Source organism: Sorex fumeus, unplaced genomic scaffold (assembly GCF_029834395.1).
Source record: "Sorex fumeus unplaced genomic scaffold, SorFum_2.1 ptg000047l, whole genome shotgun sequence".
In the NCBI taxonomy this organism is placed as follows: Eukaryota; Metazoa; Chordata; class Mammalia; order Eulipotyphla; family Soricidae; genus Sorex; species Sorex fumeus.
In genome coordinates this window covers 15,260,487-15,274,083 of record NW_026606104.1, presented here as the reverse complement: position 1 = coordinate 15,274,083, position 13,597 = coordinate 15,260,487, and positions in this window count along the sequence as shown.

Genomic DNA, 13,597 nt, shown 5'->3' with positions numbered 1-13,597 from the left:
TGAGTGCCTAAGATCAGATGACTGAATAAAGAAACTATGGTATATCTACACAATGGAATACTACTCAGCTGTTAGGAAAAATGAAGTCATGAAATTTGTTTGTAGATGGATGGACATAGAGAGTGTCATATTAAGTGAAATGAGTCAGAAGGAAAGGGACAGACATAGAATGACTGCATTCATTTTGGGGATATAAAAAAATAGAATGAGACTAATATTCAAGGCCAGGGAAAACAGGGGCTAGGAAGAGTGGTCAATGGTTGTAAGTTACCACAATTATATTGGGGGAATAGGGGGACAGAAGGCAATTAGGATGCTCTCACCAACTGTATTGTAAACCGTAATGCCTCAGAGAGGGGGTGGGTGGGTGGATGAGGCAGAGGGAGAGGAATGTGGGGGGAGAGACAGAAAAATGTCTGCCATAGAAGTAAACTAGGGGTGGAGAGAGGTCAGGAGTAAGGGGAAGGAAACTGGGGACATTGGTATTAAGAAATGTATACTGGGGAGGGAAGAGTGTTGAAATACTGTATAATGAAAACCCATCATGAATAGTTTTGTAATGGTCTCTTTTATGGTGATTCAATTATTTAAAAAAAACACTCTACAGATTGGCAAATAAAGTTCAGTTAAGTAATATGCCTAAAATCTTAGAAAACTAAGTGGTATTAAGGTAAAGGCCCTCCCGTTGATCGTCGATTTGCTCGAGCGGGCCCAGTAACGTCTCCATTGGAGACTTTGTTGTTACTGTGTCTGGCATATCGAATACTCTCGGTAGCTTGCCGGGCTCTCTGAGAGGGGCAGAGGAATCGAACTCGGGTCGGCCTGTAGGCCGCTTGTAAGGCGAACGCCCTACCCACTGTGCTATCGCTCCAACCCAAGTGGTATTAAAGTTTCTTAAATTTTTATATCACTGTATCATTATCATCCTATTATTCATCGATTTCCTCAAGCAGGCACCAGTAATGTCTCCTTCGTCCTAGCCCTGAAATTTTCAAAAGTGCCACATTTGAGGCTCTATCAGGGTCAGGAGAATGAGACCCATCATTGTTACTAGTTTTTGGCCTACTGAATACGCCATGGAGTGTTTGCCAGATGCTGCTGAGCTTGCAGGATACTTTCGGTAGCCTGCCAGGTTCTACAGAGTAAGAACTAGATAATAAGATGTTGCGCAGCCACAAATGCGGCCATGCGCTTCCGGGAGCTGGCTTTTATAGTCTCTGGGTCTTGGCCATTGATGGGAATACATGGCGCCAGGGGAAGTTGGTGGGTGTAATGCCTGGAAGATGGGGGGAACTGGGTAGAGGAGGCCCAGTCCCAATTCGAGCAGGTTTGGAGATCTATGCCCCAAGTCCCACACACCTGGGTTCCTCTGCTGGTTTCTTCATGAATGAGGCTTGTCCGAATATGTGGAGAGTGGTCTTAAGCACGGCTGTGGCAGGAACCTGAGGTCTTCAGCTGCCGGGACTCTGCTTGGGGTGGGGAGTGAAACTCAACTCACCCTCCTCCAAGGTGCCCCAGTGATGACCCCTTTTTTAATTTACAGCACTGTAATTAATTTAGTACACATCTTTAAGTGCTTTATGTGCTTTTCATGTACTTTTTTCATTTAATAAATTCTCAACGAGTGTTTGCAAAAGCAAAATTTTTAATGAAATTCTTGAGAATATGATTTACTTGTAGATTTCATAAGATCTATTTTAACACTCCAAGATATGATGGATATATATATAACATATATGTATATTATATATAACAAGATATGTTGTTAGGAGATTTTGATTAATTGAGTGGCTGACTATTGTAAAAGTAAAGCTAACCTTTCCAAAAATCCTGAACAACAGAAAAATTTAACTGCCCAGTCTCAATTCAAGCAGGCTTGAAAATCTACGTCCTGTGTCCTGCACACCTGGGTTTCTCTGCTGGTTCCTTCATGTGTGAGGCTCATCCGAAAGTGTGGAGAGTAGTCTTAAGCATGGCTGTGGCTGGAACCGGATGTCTTCGGCTGCCAGGGTTCTGCTCGGGGAGGAAAACTCAACCCACCCTCCTCCAAGGGGTCCTGGTGAGGAAAGCCAGGCAAGGAGGCAGGAGACTCTGCACTGTTCTCTTCCAGTAACTGGGTTTTATAGTCTCTGGGTCTTGGCATTGATGGGATTACACAGCGCCAGGGACAATTGGTGGGTGTAACACCTACATACTGGAAGATGGGGGATCTGGGTGGAGGAGGCCCCATCCTGATCCAAGCAAGCTTGGAGATCTAAGCCCCGGGTCCTGCACACCTGGGTTCCTCTGCCAGTTCCTTCATATGTGAGGCTCTGAACGTGTGGATGAATATAAACTTAATATAATATAATGTAATATAATATAAACCTAATTTTTAAATTTTTAAATTTTTAAAATTATATGGATGATATATCATATACAAGAAATATCTCTTATTTATTTTAATGTCCTATATACTTTCCTTATCTAATACCCTATGTACATTCCTAAATATACTTGGGAATATCCCGAATGGGGAAACTAGTGGTAATGAACAATGTACAAAGAAACTTTGGTACATCTACACAATGGAGTACTATGTAGCTGTTAGAAAAGATGAAGTCATGAAATTTACATACAAGTGGTACTACATGGAAAGTATCATGCTAAGTGAAATGAGTCAGAAAGAAAGGCACAGACATAGAAATATTGCATTCATCTGGGGAACGTAACATATCAAAATAGGAGACTAACACCCAAGAATAGCTGAGATAAGTACCAGGCAGTTTACTCATGGCTTGGAGGCCAGCCGTACATGCTAGGGGAAAATGCAGCTCAGATATAGAAAGGAGCACCAAATAAAAGGTGTTGGGAGGATCCTTCCAGATGGGAGATGCTATGTATGGTGAAAACAGACTATATACTGAACATGATTGCCACTCAATACCTCTTTTGCAAACCACAGCACCCAAAAGGAGTGAGAGAACAAATGGGAATGCCCTGCTACGGAGGCAGGGTGGGATATGGGGGATGGGTGGTGGGAGAGATACTGGGATCATTGGTGCTGGAAAATGGGCACTGCTAGAGGGATGGGTAAAGCAAAATTCCTGGTACTAATCTCCGCCATTCTTGGATGTTAGTCTCCTATTTTGTTACTTTTGTTACCCAGATGAATGCAATCTTTCTATGTCTATCCCTCTCTTTCTGACTCATTTCCCTTAACATGATACTTTCCATGTAGTACCACTTGTATGTAAATTTCATGACTTCATCTTTTCTAACAGCTACATAGTACTCCATTGTGTAGATGTACCAAAGTTTCTTTAACCAGTCATCTGTTCTCGGGCACTCAGGTTTTTTTTTTCCAGATTCTGACTATTGTAGACAGTGCTGCAATGAACAAACAAGTGCGGATGTCCCTTCGACTATACTTTTTGCCTCTCTGGGATATATACCCAAGAGTCATATTGCTGGGTCAAATGGAAGCTCAATTTCTAATTTTTTGAGAATCATCCATACTGTTTTCCAAAAGGGTTGAACCAATCAGCATTCCCACCAGCAGTGAAGGAGGGTCCCTTTCTCGCCATAGTTGTGCCAACACCGGTTGCTTTTGTTCTTTTGAATGTGGACCAGTCTCTGTGGTGTAAATGGTATCTCATTGTTGTTTTGATCTGCATCTTCCTGATGATTAAGGATGTAGAGCATTTTCTTATGTGCATTTTTGCCATTCGCATATCTTCTTTGAGAAAGTTTCTATTCATTTCGTCGCCCCATTTTTGATGATGTTGGATTTTTTTCTTGTGTAGGTCAACCAGTGCTTTGTATATCCTTGATATCAACCCCTTGTTGGATGGATATTGGACGAATATCCTTCTCTATTCTGCAGACTGTCTTTGTATTTTTGTCACTGTTTCTTTTGAAGTGCAGACGCTTCTTGGTTTAATATAGTCCCATTTGTCTTTCTCTGTTTTCACTTGCTTGGCCAATGGCATGGCATCTTTAAAGATATCATTAACTTCAATATCATGGAGGGTTTTCCCAAGTTTGTCTTCAATATACCTTATCAATTCTGGTCCAATGTTAAGGCCTTTTATGCATTTTGATCTTACTTTTGTACATGGTGTTAAGCCTCTGCCCATTTTTTGCATGTAGCTGTCCAGTTTTGCCAGCACAATTTGTTAAAGAGGCTTTCCTTGTTCCATTTCACATTTCTTGCTCCCTTATAAAAGATTAGATGATCATATGTTTGGGAGGAGATGTCAGTATATTCAACCCTGTTTCACTGGTCTGCAGCTCTGCCTTAGTTTCAGTACTATGCTGTTTTGATTACTACTGCTTTGTAGTAGAGTTTGACGTAGGGAGGTTGCTGTTTTGATTACTACTGCTTTGTAGTAGAGTTTGACATAGGGAGGTTGTTTCCTCCTATTTTCTTTTTTTCAGAATAGCTTTAGCTGTTAGTGGGGGCTTATTGTTCCATATGAATTTCAGGAGTGTTTGCTCCATTTCTTTGAAGAATGCCATGGGTATTGTTACAGGGATCACATTGAATTTGTACAATACTTTGAGAAGTATTACCATTTTTACAATGTTAATTATTCCAATCCATGAGCAGGAGAAAATTTCCATTTTCTCGTTTCCTCTTTTATTTCCTGAAGTAACGTTTTGAAGTTTTCTTTGTACAGGCCCTTTGCTTCCTTAGTTAAGCTGATTCCTAGGTTCTTGATTTTCTGGGATTGTTTTTTTCATGTCACTTTCTTCTCTCTCACTATTTGCGTATAGGAAAGCCATGGACTTTTAGGTATTGATTTAACTTTACTGTACGAGTCTTGTTTCTAGGAGCTTCTTGTTAGAGGTTTTAGGGTTCTCTAAGTATAGTATCATATCATCTGAGAATAGTTAGAATTTGATTTATTTCTTTCCCACCTGAATGCCCTAAATACCTTGTTCTTGCCCAACCGCTATTGCAAGTACATCCAGTACTATATTGAACAGCAGTGGAGAGAGTGGACATCCTTGTCTCATCGCTGATCTTAGAGAGAATACTCTCAGTTTTTCTCCATTGAGGATGATGCTTGCTGTATGCTTGTGGTAGATATATTTAACTATATTGAGGAAAGTCCCCTCTATCCCCATTTTGGAGAGGGTTTTCATCATAAACGGATACTGGATCTTGTCAAATGCTTTTTCTGCATCTATTGATATGATCATATGGTTTTTATCCTTTCTTTTGTTGATATGATGGATTATGTTGATTGATTTCAGAATGTTAAACCATCCTTGGATACCTGGAATGAATCACACTTGGTCATGCTGTATCATCTTTTTGATAAGTTTTAAATTCTATTTGCTAGTATTTTGTTGAGACTCTTCACATTTGTATTCATCAGGGATATTGGCCTGTAGTTTTCTTTTCTTGAGGTGTCTTTGTTTCCTTTTGGTATTAGAGAGATATGGGCTTCATAGAAACTGTTTGGGAAAGTTTCTGTTTCTTCAATTTTCTGAAAAAACTTGAAAAGAACTGGCAAAATGTCCTCTTTAAATGTTTGGAGAAATTCGCTACTGAATTCATCTGGACCTGGGCTTTTGTTTTTGGGAAGATTTTGATTACACTTTTAATTTCCTTGTTGTTAATTGGTCTATACAGGTATTCTAGATCTCTTGAGTCAGTCTTTGGAGATTATAGGAATCTAGGAATTTTATCCATTTTTTCTAGGTTCTCTTGTTTCGTGGCATACAGACTTTCAAAGTAGTCTCTGTTGATTTTTTGAATTTCTTTGATATCTGTTGTGATATCCCCCTTCTTATTTCTCATTCAGTTTATTAGGGTTTTCTCTCTCTCTGTCTCTCTCTCTCTTTCTCTCTCTCTCTGTTTCTTTGTGAGTCTTGCTAGTGCTTTATATATCTTGTTTATTTTCTCGAAGAACCAGCCCTTGGCTTCATTGATCTTTCGGATTTTTTTTTGGCATCCATGTCATTGATTTTTGCTCTAAGCTTTATGATCTCTTTCCTTCTGCCTGATTTGGGCTCCTTTTGTTGGGCCTTTTCTAAGATCTTGAGTTGTGAAGTCAAATTGGTTACGTGGGCCATTTCTTCCTTCATAGAAATGTTTGCAGAGCTATAAATTTTCCAGTTAATATGGCTTTAGGTGCATTCCATAGGTTCTGGTAGCTCGTGTCTTTATTCTCATTTGCTTCCAGGTATTTTTTGATTGCGTCCTTGACTTCCTTCCTGATCCACTCTTTATTCAACGTTGAGTTGTTTAATTTCCAAGTGTTTGATTTGGTCCTCCGTGTCTGTTTGTGATTCACTTCTATTCTCAGTGCATCATGGTTGGAAAAAGATTGTTGATACTATTTCTATCTTCCTGATTCTTTTGAGGTATGTTTTGTGGCCTAGCACATGGTCTAATTTGGAAAATGTTCCCTGTGCAATGGAGAAGAATGTGTATTTTTTCTTTTGGGGATGGAAAGCACTGTATAGGTCTATGAGCCCTTTCTCTTCCATTTCTTCCTTCAAAGTCAATGTTTCCTTGCTGAGTATTTTTCTTATTGATCTATCGGGAGGTGATAAGGTGATTTTGAAGCCTCCGGCTACTATTGTGTTGCTAGCAATGTCCTCCTTAAAATCTGCTAGCAGTTGTTTTAAATATTTAGCTGTTCCCTCATTAGGTGTGTATACATTTAAGAGTGTGATTTTTTTCCTATTGTACGTACCACTTGATGAATAGAAATGTCCTTCGCTGGCCCTTCTAATCTTTTTCAACGCGAAATTAATGCTGTCAGATACTAGTATGGTCACCCCAGTTTTTTTGAGGGAGCTGTTTGCTTGCAGGATTGTTTTCCATCCTTTCACTTTGAGTCTGTATTTGCTCTAACTGTTGACATGAATTTCTTGTAGGCAGCAGAATGTTGGGTTCTGTCTCTGAATCCATTTTGGCACTCTGTGTCTCTTAATTGGTGAATTTAGACCATTGACATTTAGAGAGATTATTGTTATGGGGTTTTGTGTCATCTTTCTGTAAGGGTCTGTTGTGCTTGTAGGGTTTGTCTTGTCTTATAATAGCCCCTTTAGCCCTTCTTTTGGTTTGGTTTTGAGTCTGTGAAGTTCCTGAGCTGCTGTTTATCTAGAAAATAGTGTATTGTTCCTTCCAGTTTGAGTGAGTTTAGCCGGATAGAGTATTCTTGGTGAAGCATTCATTTCAGTGACTTTTTTCACTATACCCCACCATTGCTTTCGGGTTGGAGAGTTTCCTGTGATAGGTTCGCTGTGAACCTAAGGGATGCTCCTTTGTATGTGATTTCCTTCTTTGACCTTGCTGCTTGCAGTATTGTGTCTGTATTGGCGGCATCCATCATTCTAACTATGATATGTCTTAGAGTGTTTTTGTTAGGATCTCTTTTAGCTGGCACCCTTCTGGCTCCTTGAATCTGAATGGTTGCATTGTTCCAGCTCTGGGAACTTTTCATTGACCGTGGCTTTTTCATTGGGATTGTTTCCCTGAGCTTCTGGTACTCCAATGATTCTAATGTTGTTCCTCTTGGAATCATCTTCTGGGACTTTGATTCGCTCTCGAGCTATTTTGAGTTACCTTGCCATTGTTGTTGCCTGTTGGCTTGGTGCAGCTGATCTTCCATCTCACTGCTTCTGTCTTTAGTTGTGGCCATTCTACTGTTGAGGGCACAGGCTGAGTTTTTTTTTTTTTATCTCGTCTACGAAATCTATTATTCGTGACATTTCTGTGGTAGCTTTCCAATCTCTGCTCTCATTTCTTCCTGTAATTTCTCAATTGTTTCTCTCATGTTACTGGATATCTGTCTGACTGTTTCATTGATTTCATTGAACATCTTTTTTACTTCATATATGAATTATTTCTCAGAGAGATCTTTTAGGTGAGTAAGCACCTACTGAGGCTTCTGGACTCTTTTCATCATCCTCCCCACGTGGTGGGGATTTGCGTTGTTTCTTCATGTTGGTGTGGAGGTATGGGGACTGAGATGTTACACTAGATTTCTTGGTATGACTAAACTACCTTTGGCCGGGGCACTTGCATGGAGAAAGCCAAGTCCCATGTTCAAATACTGGCAGATTGACTGACTTGGGAGGGGAAGAAGACTGGCATAGCATTGGGGACAAACAGGAAGAGGCTCAGGGATGGTGGATGACCCAGGGCCCTAGAGGATGCCTGGGGCGCTTGCACAGAGAAAGCCAAGTCACAGGTTTGAATACTGGTGGATTAAATAACCCAGGAGGGGAAGAAGACCGGCACAATGTTGGAGACGAACAGGAAGAGGCTGCTCTGTACTATTTTATAGGCCCAAGTTTTTATGACAAGAAAAGATTTATAACTATGTATGGCATAAGAAATTGATTAAACTGATGATAATTTCACTGTCACTGTCACTGTCTTCCCATAGTTCATCAATTTGCTCGAGCAGGCCCAATAATGTCTCCATTGTGAGATTTGTTGTTATTGTGTTTGGCATATCCAATACATCATGGGTAGCTTGCCAGGCTTTGCCATTAGGGCGAGATACGCTTGGTAGCTTGCTGGACTCTTCAAGAGGGGCAGAGGAATTGAACCCGGGTCAGTTGGGTCGGCTGTGTGCAAGGCAAACGCCCTACCACTGTGCTATCACTCCAGTATTTCACTATGTATATAAATATCATGTAAGGATGTGAATGAGGGAACATGGAACACCACCAACATCTATAGCAAAGAGCAAATTTGTAAAACCATTGTACTTGTCTGTAAAATGTAACCCAGAAGTTAGTGTACAGAATATACAGAATGATAATTCAGAGTTTGTGACAGTGAAGTTGGATAGCTCAATGATAGAGCAGATTCTTGCTCTGTGTGGAACTGGATTCATTCCCTAAACAAGGTCCACCAAGCAACTTAACAAATTAGTTCAAAATAAACAAAAGAGTGATGGGACACTAAAGGAAATGGCAATGCTTTTTTGCGTATGTTACAGATTATTCCAGGGGAAAATAGTGACTTCTTTCTCTGTAAAATTTTCTCCAAAACGAAATACTAAAACTATTCAGCGTATTTCATTATATATTTTAAAATGTAGTATAGGGGTCAGGAGAAAGTACAAAGTTAGAGGATGTGGTCATCATACACTCAGTGTGAGTTCATCCCCTGTCCTCTTGAGTATCACCAGGTATAGTCCTGAAGGCCTCTGAACATCACCCCACATGGCTCAGAGTCCCCCAAGCACTGTCAGGTATTCTTGGTAGTCCATTAATAGGCCCATAGTCTTAATATCACAAGAAGTAAACACTATCTCCTGAGCACTTCTTGAGAGACTCCAAAAACAAGCAAAATTTAGGACAATCTTCAAACATTTCCTTGAAATGCCTTCTGTTTAGAACTTAAAACCAGTGCTAATTTTCCCAGATTCAAAAGAATCAGAGAATGTCATTCCTGAAAAATGTCTCCCATGCCTTCAGTGTATATATACAAAAAAAACCTAGAAGCTAGGTTAATATGCAAATTTTGATTGAGTATATTTGGGTGCTCACGATTCTTCAGTTTCAACACTTCCAGAAAAAGCCAGAAGAACTCATTTGGAGTCACAGGTCACTTCAAGAGACTCATCCTCTCCGTCTATATCGTTTCTTTTTAACCCTACCCTTCGATCTACTGTTGATTCACCCAGGGAAATCACTTCTTTCAGGAAGAGCATCATCTTGTCCTGCCTAGAGTTGATTCATTCAGGATGGGAACCTGACTCCGAATGAATTTAACAGAGTTCATCTCCAGAACCTTTTGAGCCAGAACTAGGGAAAATAATATCACTATGAAAACAAAGTTGTGTGTTATGCAGCTTAGGAATATTCTCTAGCCAATTATTTTCTTCTAAACGGAGATATTGGTAATGGGATTATGACTTTAAGTAAAGAGGGAGATGACTCTATGTTAATATCCCTAGCTTGTCCTGAAAAAGTGTCTGAACTCTAAGGCTAATCTCACCATGGTAGTGCTCTGTGAGATATGCCCATTGTTCTTCCCGACACACACACCCCCACGCACATACATATGTGTGTATTAATTATTTTCAGTTGGTTTATATCACATGACACCAAAGAACACTAGCCCTCCCAAAACCTCAAACACTCATAAAATGCTTTTAGAAATTTATTTGCCTTAAATCTCTATTTCCAGATGAACAATCCAGTCACTGTAAATTTTATACAATAAATATATTTCTGACTATCTGTTGGTATGATTATTACACCATTTAGCATATGAAACAGTTTTTTGTTGACTTGGGTTGATTCAATTTTTGAGAACTATGAATTTGTACTCTGCCTGAGGCTGGGGCCACCTAGTGTCTGCTTTTCCAATATAATACAATTTAGTTAGGAAGACCAAAAGTAATTAAGCATAATGTGAAAAGGTGTCATTTAATGAAGGAAGCATACAGGAGAAAGAACAATAGGGAAATAGAACCTTACCTAATTCTTGAAAGAGAAATAGATAGGGAAAAAGAAAATTCCAGTAAGGAAGAGCCAAATGCAAAGTGGATGGGGTAAGAACAAGTGGATGAGGAGTAGACTAGCAATTAAAAAATAGTGAGGGTTATATGAATGAAGGCCATGAGATCTTAAATTTTGTCCTAAAGGGAGTGAGTAAAAGATAGTAAAAATATATATATTTAATAGGACAAGATCCTGCTTTTTTAAAAAAGCTCATTTTGCATAATATATTGGGAGGAATTGGGACAGAGAAAAGGAGTTAGAATAAAGAAGGTAATCTTTGAGCTAGTAAGCTACTGTGGGTTATAAAAGTAAAAGTAAAGTAAAGGCCCTCCTGTTGATCATTGAGTTGCTCGAGCGGGCCCAGTAACGTCTCCATTGGAGACTTTGTTGTTACTGTGTTTGGCATATCGAATACGTCACGGGGAGCTTGCCAGGCTCTGCCCTGCGGGCGAGATACTCTTGGTAGCTTGCCGGGCTCTCTGAGAGGGGCGGAGGAATCGAACTCGAGTCGGCCATGTTGGCTGCGTGCAAGGAAAACGCCCTACCGCTGTGCTATCGCTAACAAGGCAAAATGGGGCCAGTGTGATAGAACAGCAGCTAAAGTGTTTGGCTTGCATACGGCAGACCTGGCCCCGGTAACCCATATTGTTCCTAGAGCACAGCCAGTAGTAGTTCCTAAGAGCAAAGCCAGGGGTAATCCCTGAGCATTGACAAGTGTGACACTAAAAGATAAAAATAGGCAAAATGAAGTCTTTTAAGGTCAACTTTTAAAAAATCATTTTCAATGTCTCTCACAAACAGCAAATTACTGAATCTTCTCAAAGTCTGAAACTTTGTCTTACTAAAAGTGTAGTGAATTCACAGGGGTTTATAAGAATTTATTTCTCCTATCTTTCTTCATATTTTCTATTTCACACACATTTTGCTTCTTATGCTCCGGTACCTTCCATACTTCCATCAAATAGGTTAGATTTTACTCTGCTGGTTTAAAAATGACACATGGGTTTAGTTTTCCCAATTTACTTGATCAATTGATCACTTGACTCCCTGTTAATCGTGGATTTGCTCAAGCGTGCGCCAATAACGTCTCCATGTGTCCCTGTCACGTGCTAGTGTAGCCCAATGACGTCTGTTCGCTCTAGGAACATGAAGAGCCTCAAACCGATCATTCATGATCTTGATGAAGAAGTCTGACCATCTGGTAGTTGGGCGGCCACGCGGTCTTTTGACATCCTGTGGAATCCAGTCGGTAACAGCTCTAGTCCAGTGGTCGTCTTTAAATCTCATTACGTGACCAGCCCATCTGATTTTTGAGGCCTTGGCAAATGAGACAGCGTCCCTGATTCTTGATCATAGATGGAGGACGGAACTCCGGATTCTTTCTCTCATTTGAGTGAAACGTGATATTCCAAGCATAGCTCTTTCAATTGCTCTTTGGGAGACCCGAATAGCGTTTTCATCCTGTTTGCGTAGGACCCAGGTGTCTGAGGCATATGTTAATGCAGGAAGAACAGTGGAATCAAAGAGATGTGCCCGGAGCCGGATGTTCTTCATCCTCTTAGCTATTTTTTCGACGCTCTTGAAGGCATTCCAAGCTGCTCTCTTCCTCCTGCGCAGCTCGGGTGCCAGGTCATTTGTCATGTTGACTTCTCGACCTAGGTACACATAGCTGTTGCATTCGGAGATGGTCATTCCGTTGAGAGCGAATGGGGTGTCAGGAACGAAGCTGTTTCTCATAAACATTGTCTTCGTAAGATTCAGCTGTAGACCGACCTTTCCACGGTCATGGTCAAAGTCAGCCAGCATTTGTACCGCTTGGCTGATGTTTGGTGTTATTAAAACAATGTCATCAGCAAAGCGGAGGTGGTGTAGTTGCCGGCTGTCTATCTTCACTCCCATTCCTTCCCATTCCTGTCCGTCGCATGATGTTCTCGAGGGTGGCACTGAAGAGTTTCGGTGAAATGGTATCACCCTGCCGAACCTCTCTCTTGACATCAATGATTACTTCTTTGTAGAATGGTGAGATCCTGGTAGTGAATCCACAATACAGCTCAAGGAGGATCTTGATGTATTGAGCTTGAATGCCCTAATTGGCTAGGGCTTCAATGACCGCTTCTATCTCAACAGAATCAAAGGCCTTCTTTAAATCAATGAACATTAGACAGAGCGGCATCTTGAACTCTCTAGAAACCTCAATGAGCTTGGTTATTGAGTGGATATGGTCGTTGGTGCTGAATCCTTTGCAGAACCCGGCTTGCTCGCATGGTTGTCCTTCATCTAGTGTTCTGCCAATTCTATTTAGGATGACTTAAGTGAACAACTTGTAGATGACAGACAATAGGCAGATTGGGCTATAGTTGCCAATGTCATGGATGTCTCTCTTCTTGAATAGAAGTACAGTCCTGCTGGATTTCCATTGGGACAGAACCTTGCATTCAGACAGATAGCATGTGAAGAGCTGAGCCAGTTTATTGATGAGTACTGACGGCAGGTTCTTCAGGTGTTCAGGTCTAACCTTATCTGGGCCGGGTGCTGTTCGTTTCTTTACCGACGAAATGGCGTGTCAGATTTCGGAAGGGAGAACATTGGGAACGACATATCCATCCTGTGGAATTTGGTATGTCTGCAAGTGGACACGGCTATTGAAGAGATTTGAGTAGAAGTCATGGATAATCATCTCCATTGCCATTCTGGAGGATGTGATGGATCCATCAGGACGTCGGAGGGCAGTCATCTTGCTCTTGTAGTTGGCGAAGGACAGGCGGGCATTACGAATACTTTCCCCGGCTTCTGCCGCATCTACCAGCACTTCTGCTCTTCTCTCTTTGAGGTCTTGATTGCATCTCTGCACTGCTTTGTTAGCTCGGACGTTCGCTTGCGGTTGCCTGAGGCAGGCACTAAATCACACTGGCGAATAAGCTCAAGAGTTTTCGTAGACAGACATTTTTTGTGGCTATCTCTCTCGGCATTCCTCGCACATTCATGGAGGTGCTGAACCAGTCGATCGTATTCCTCGTCAACGTTGTCAACAATGGCATCTTCCCATGTTGCCACAATAGTGCCAAACACCTCCCCGTTGGTGGTCATTCAACCCAATTTACTAAGTCTACTAAATGTACTATTTTTATAT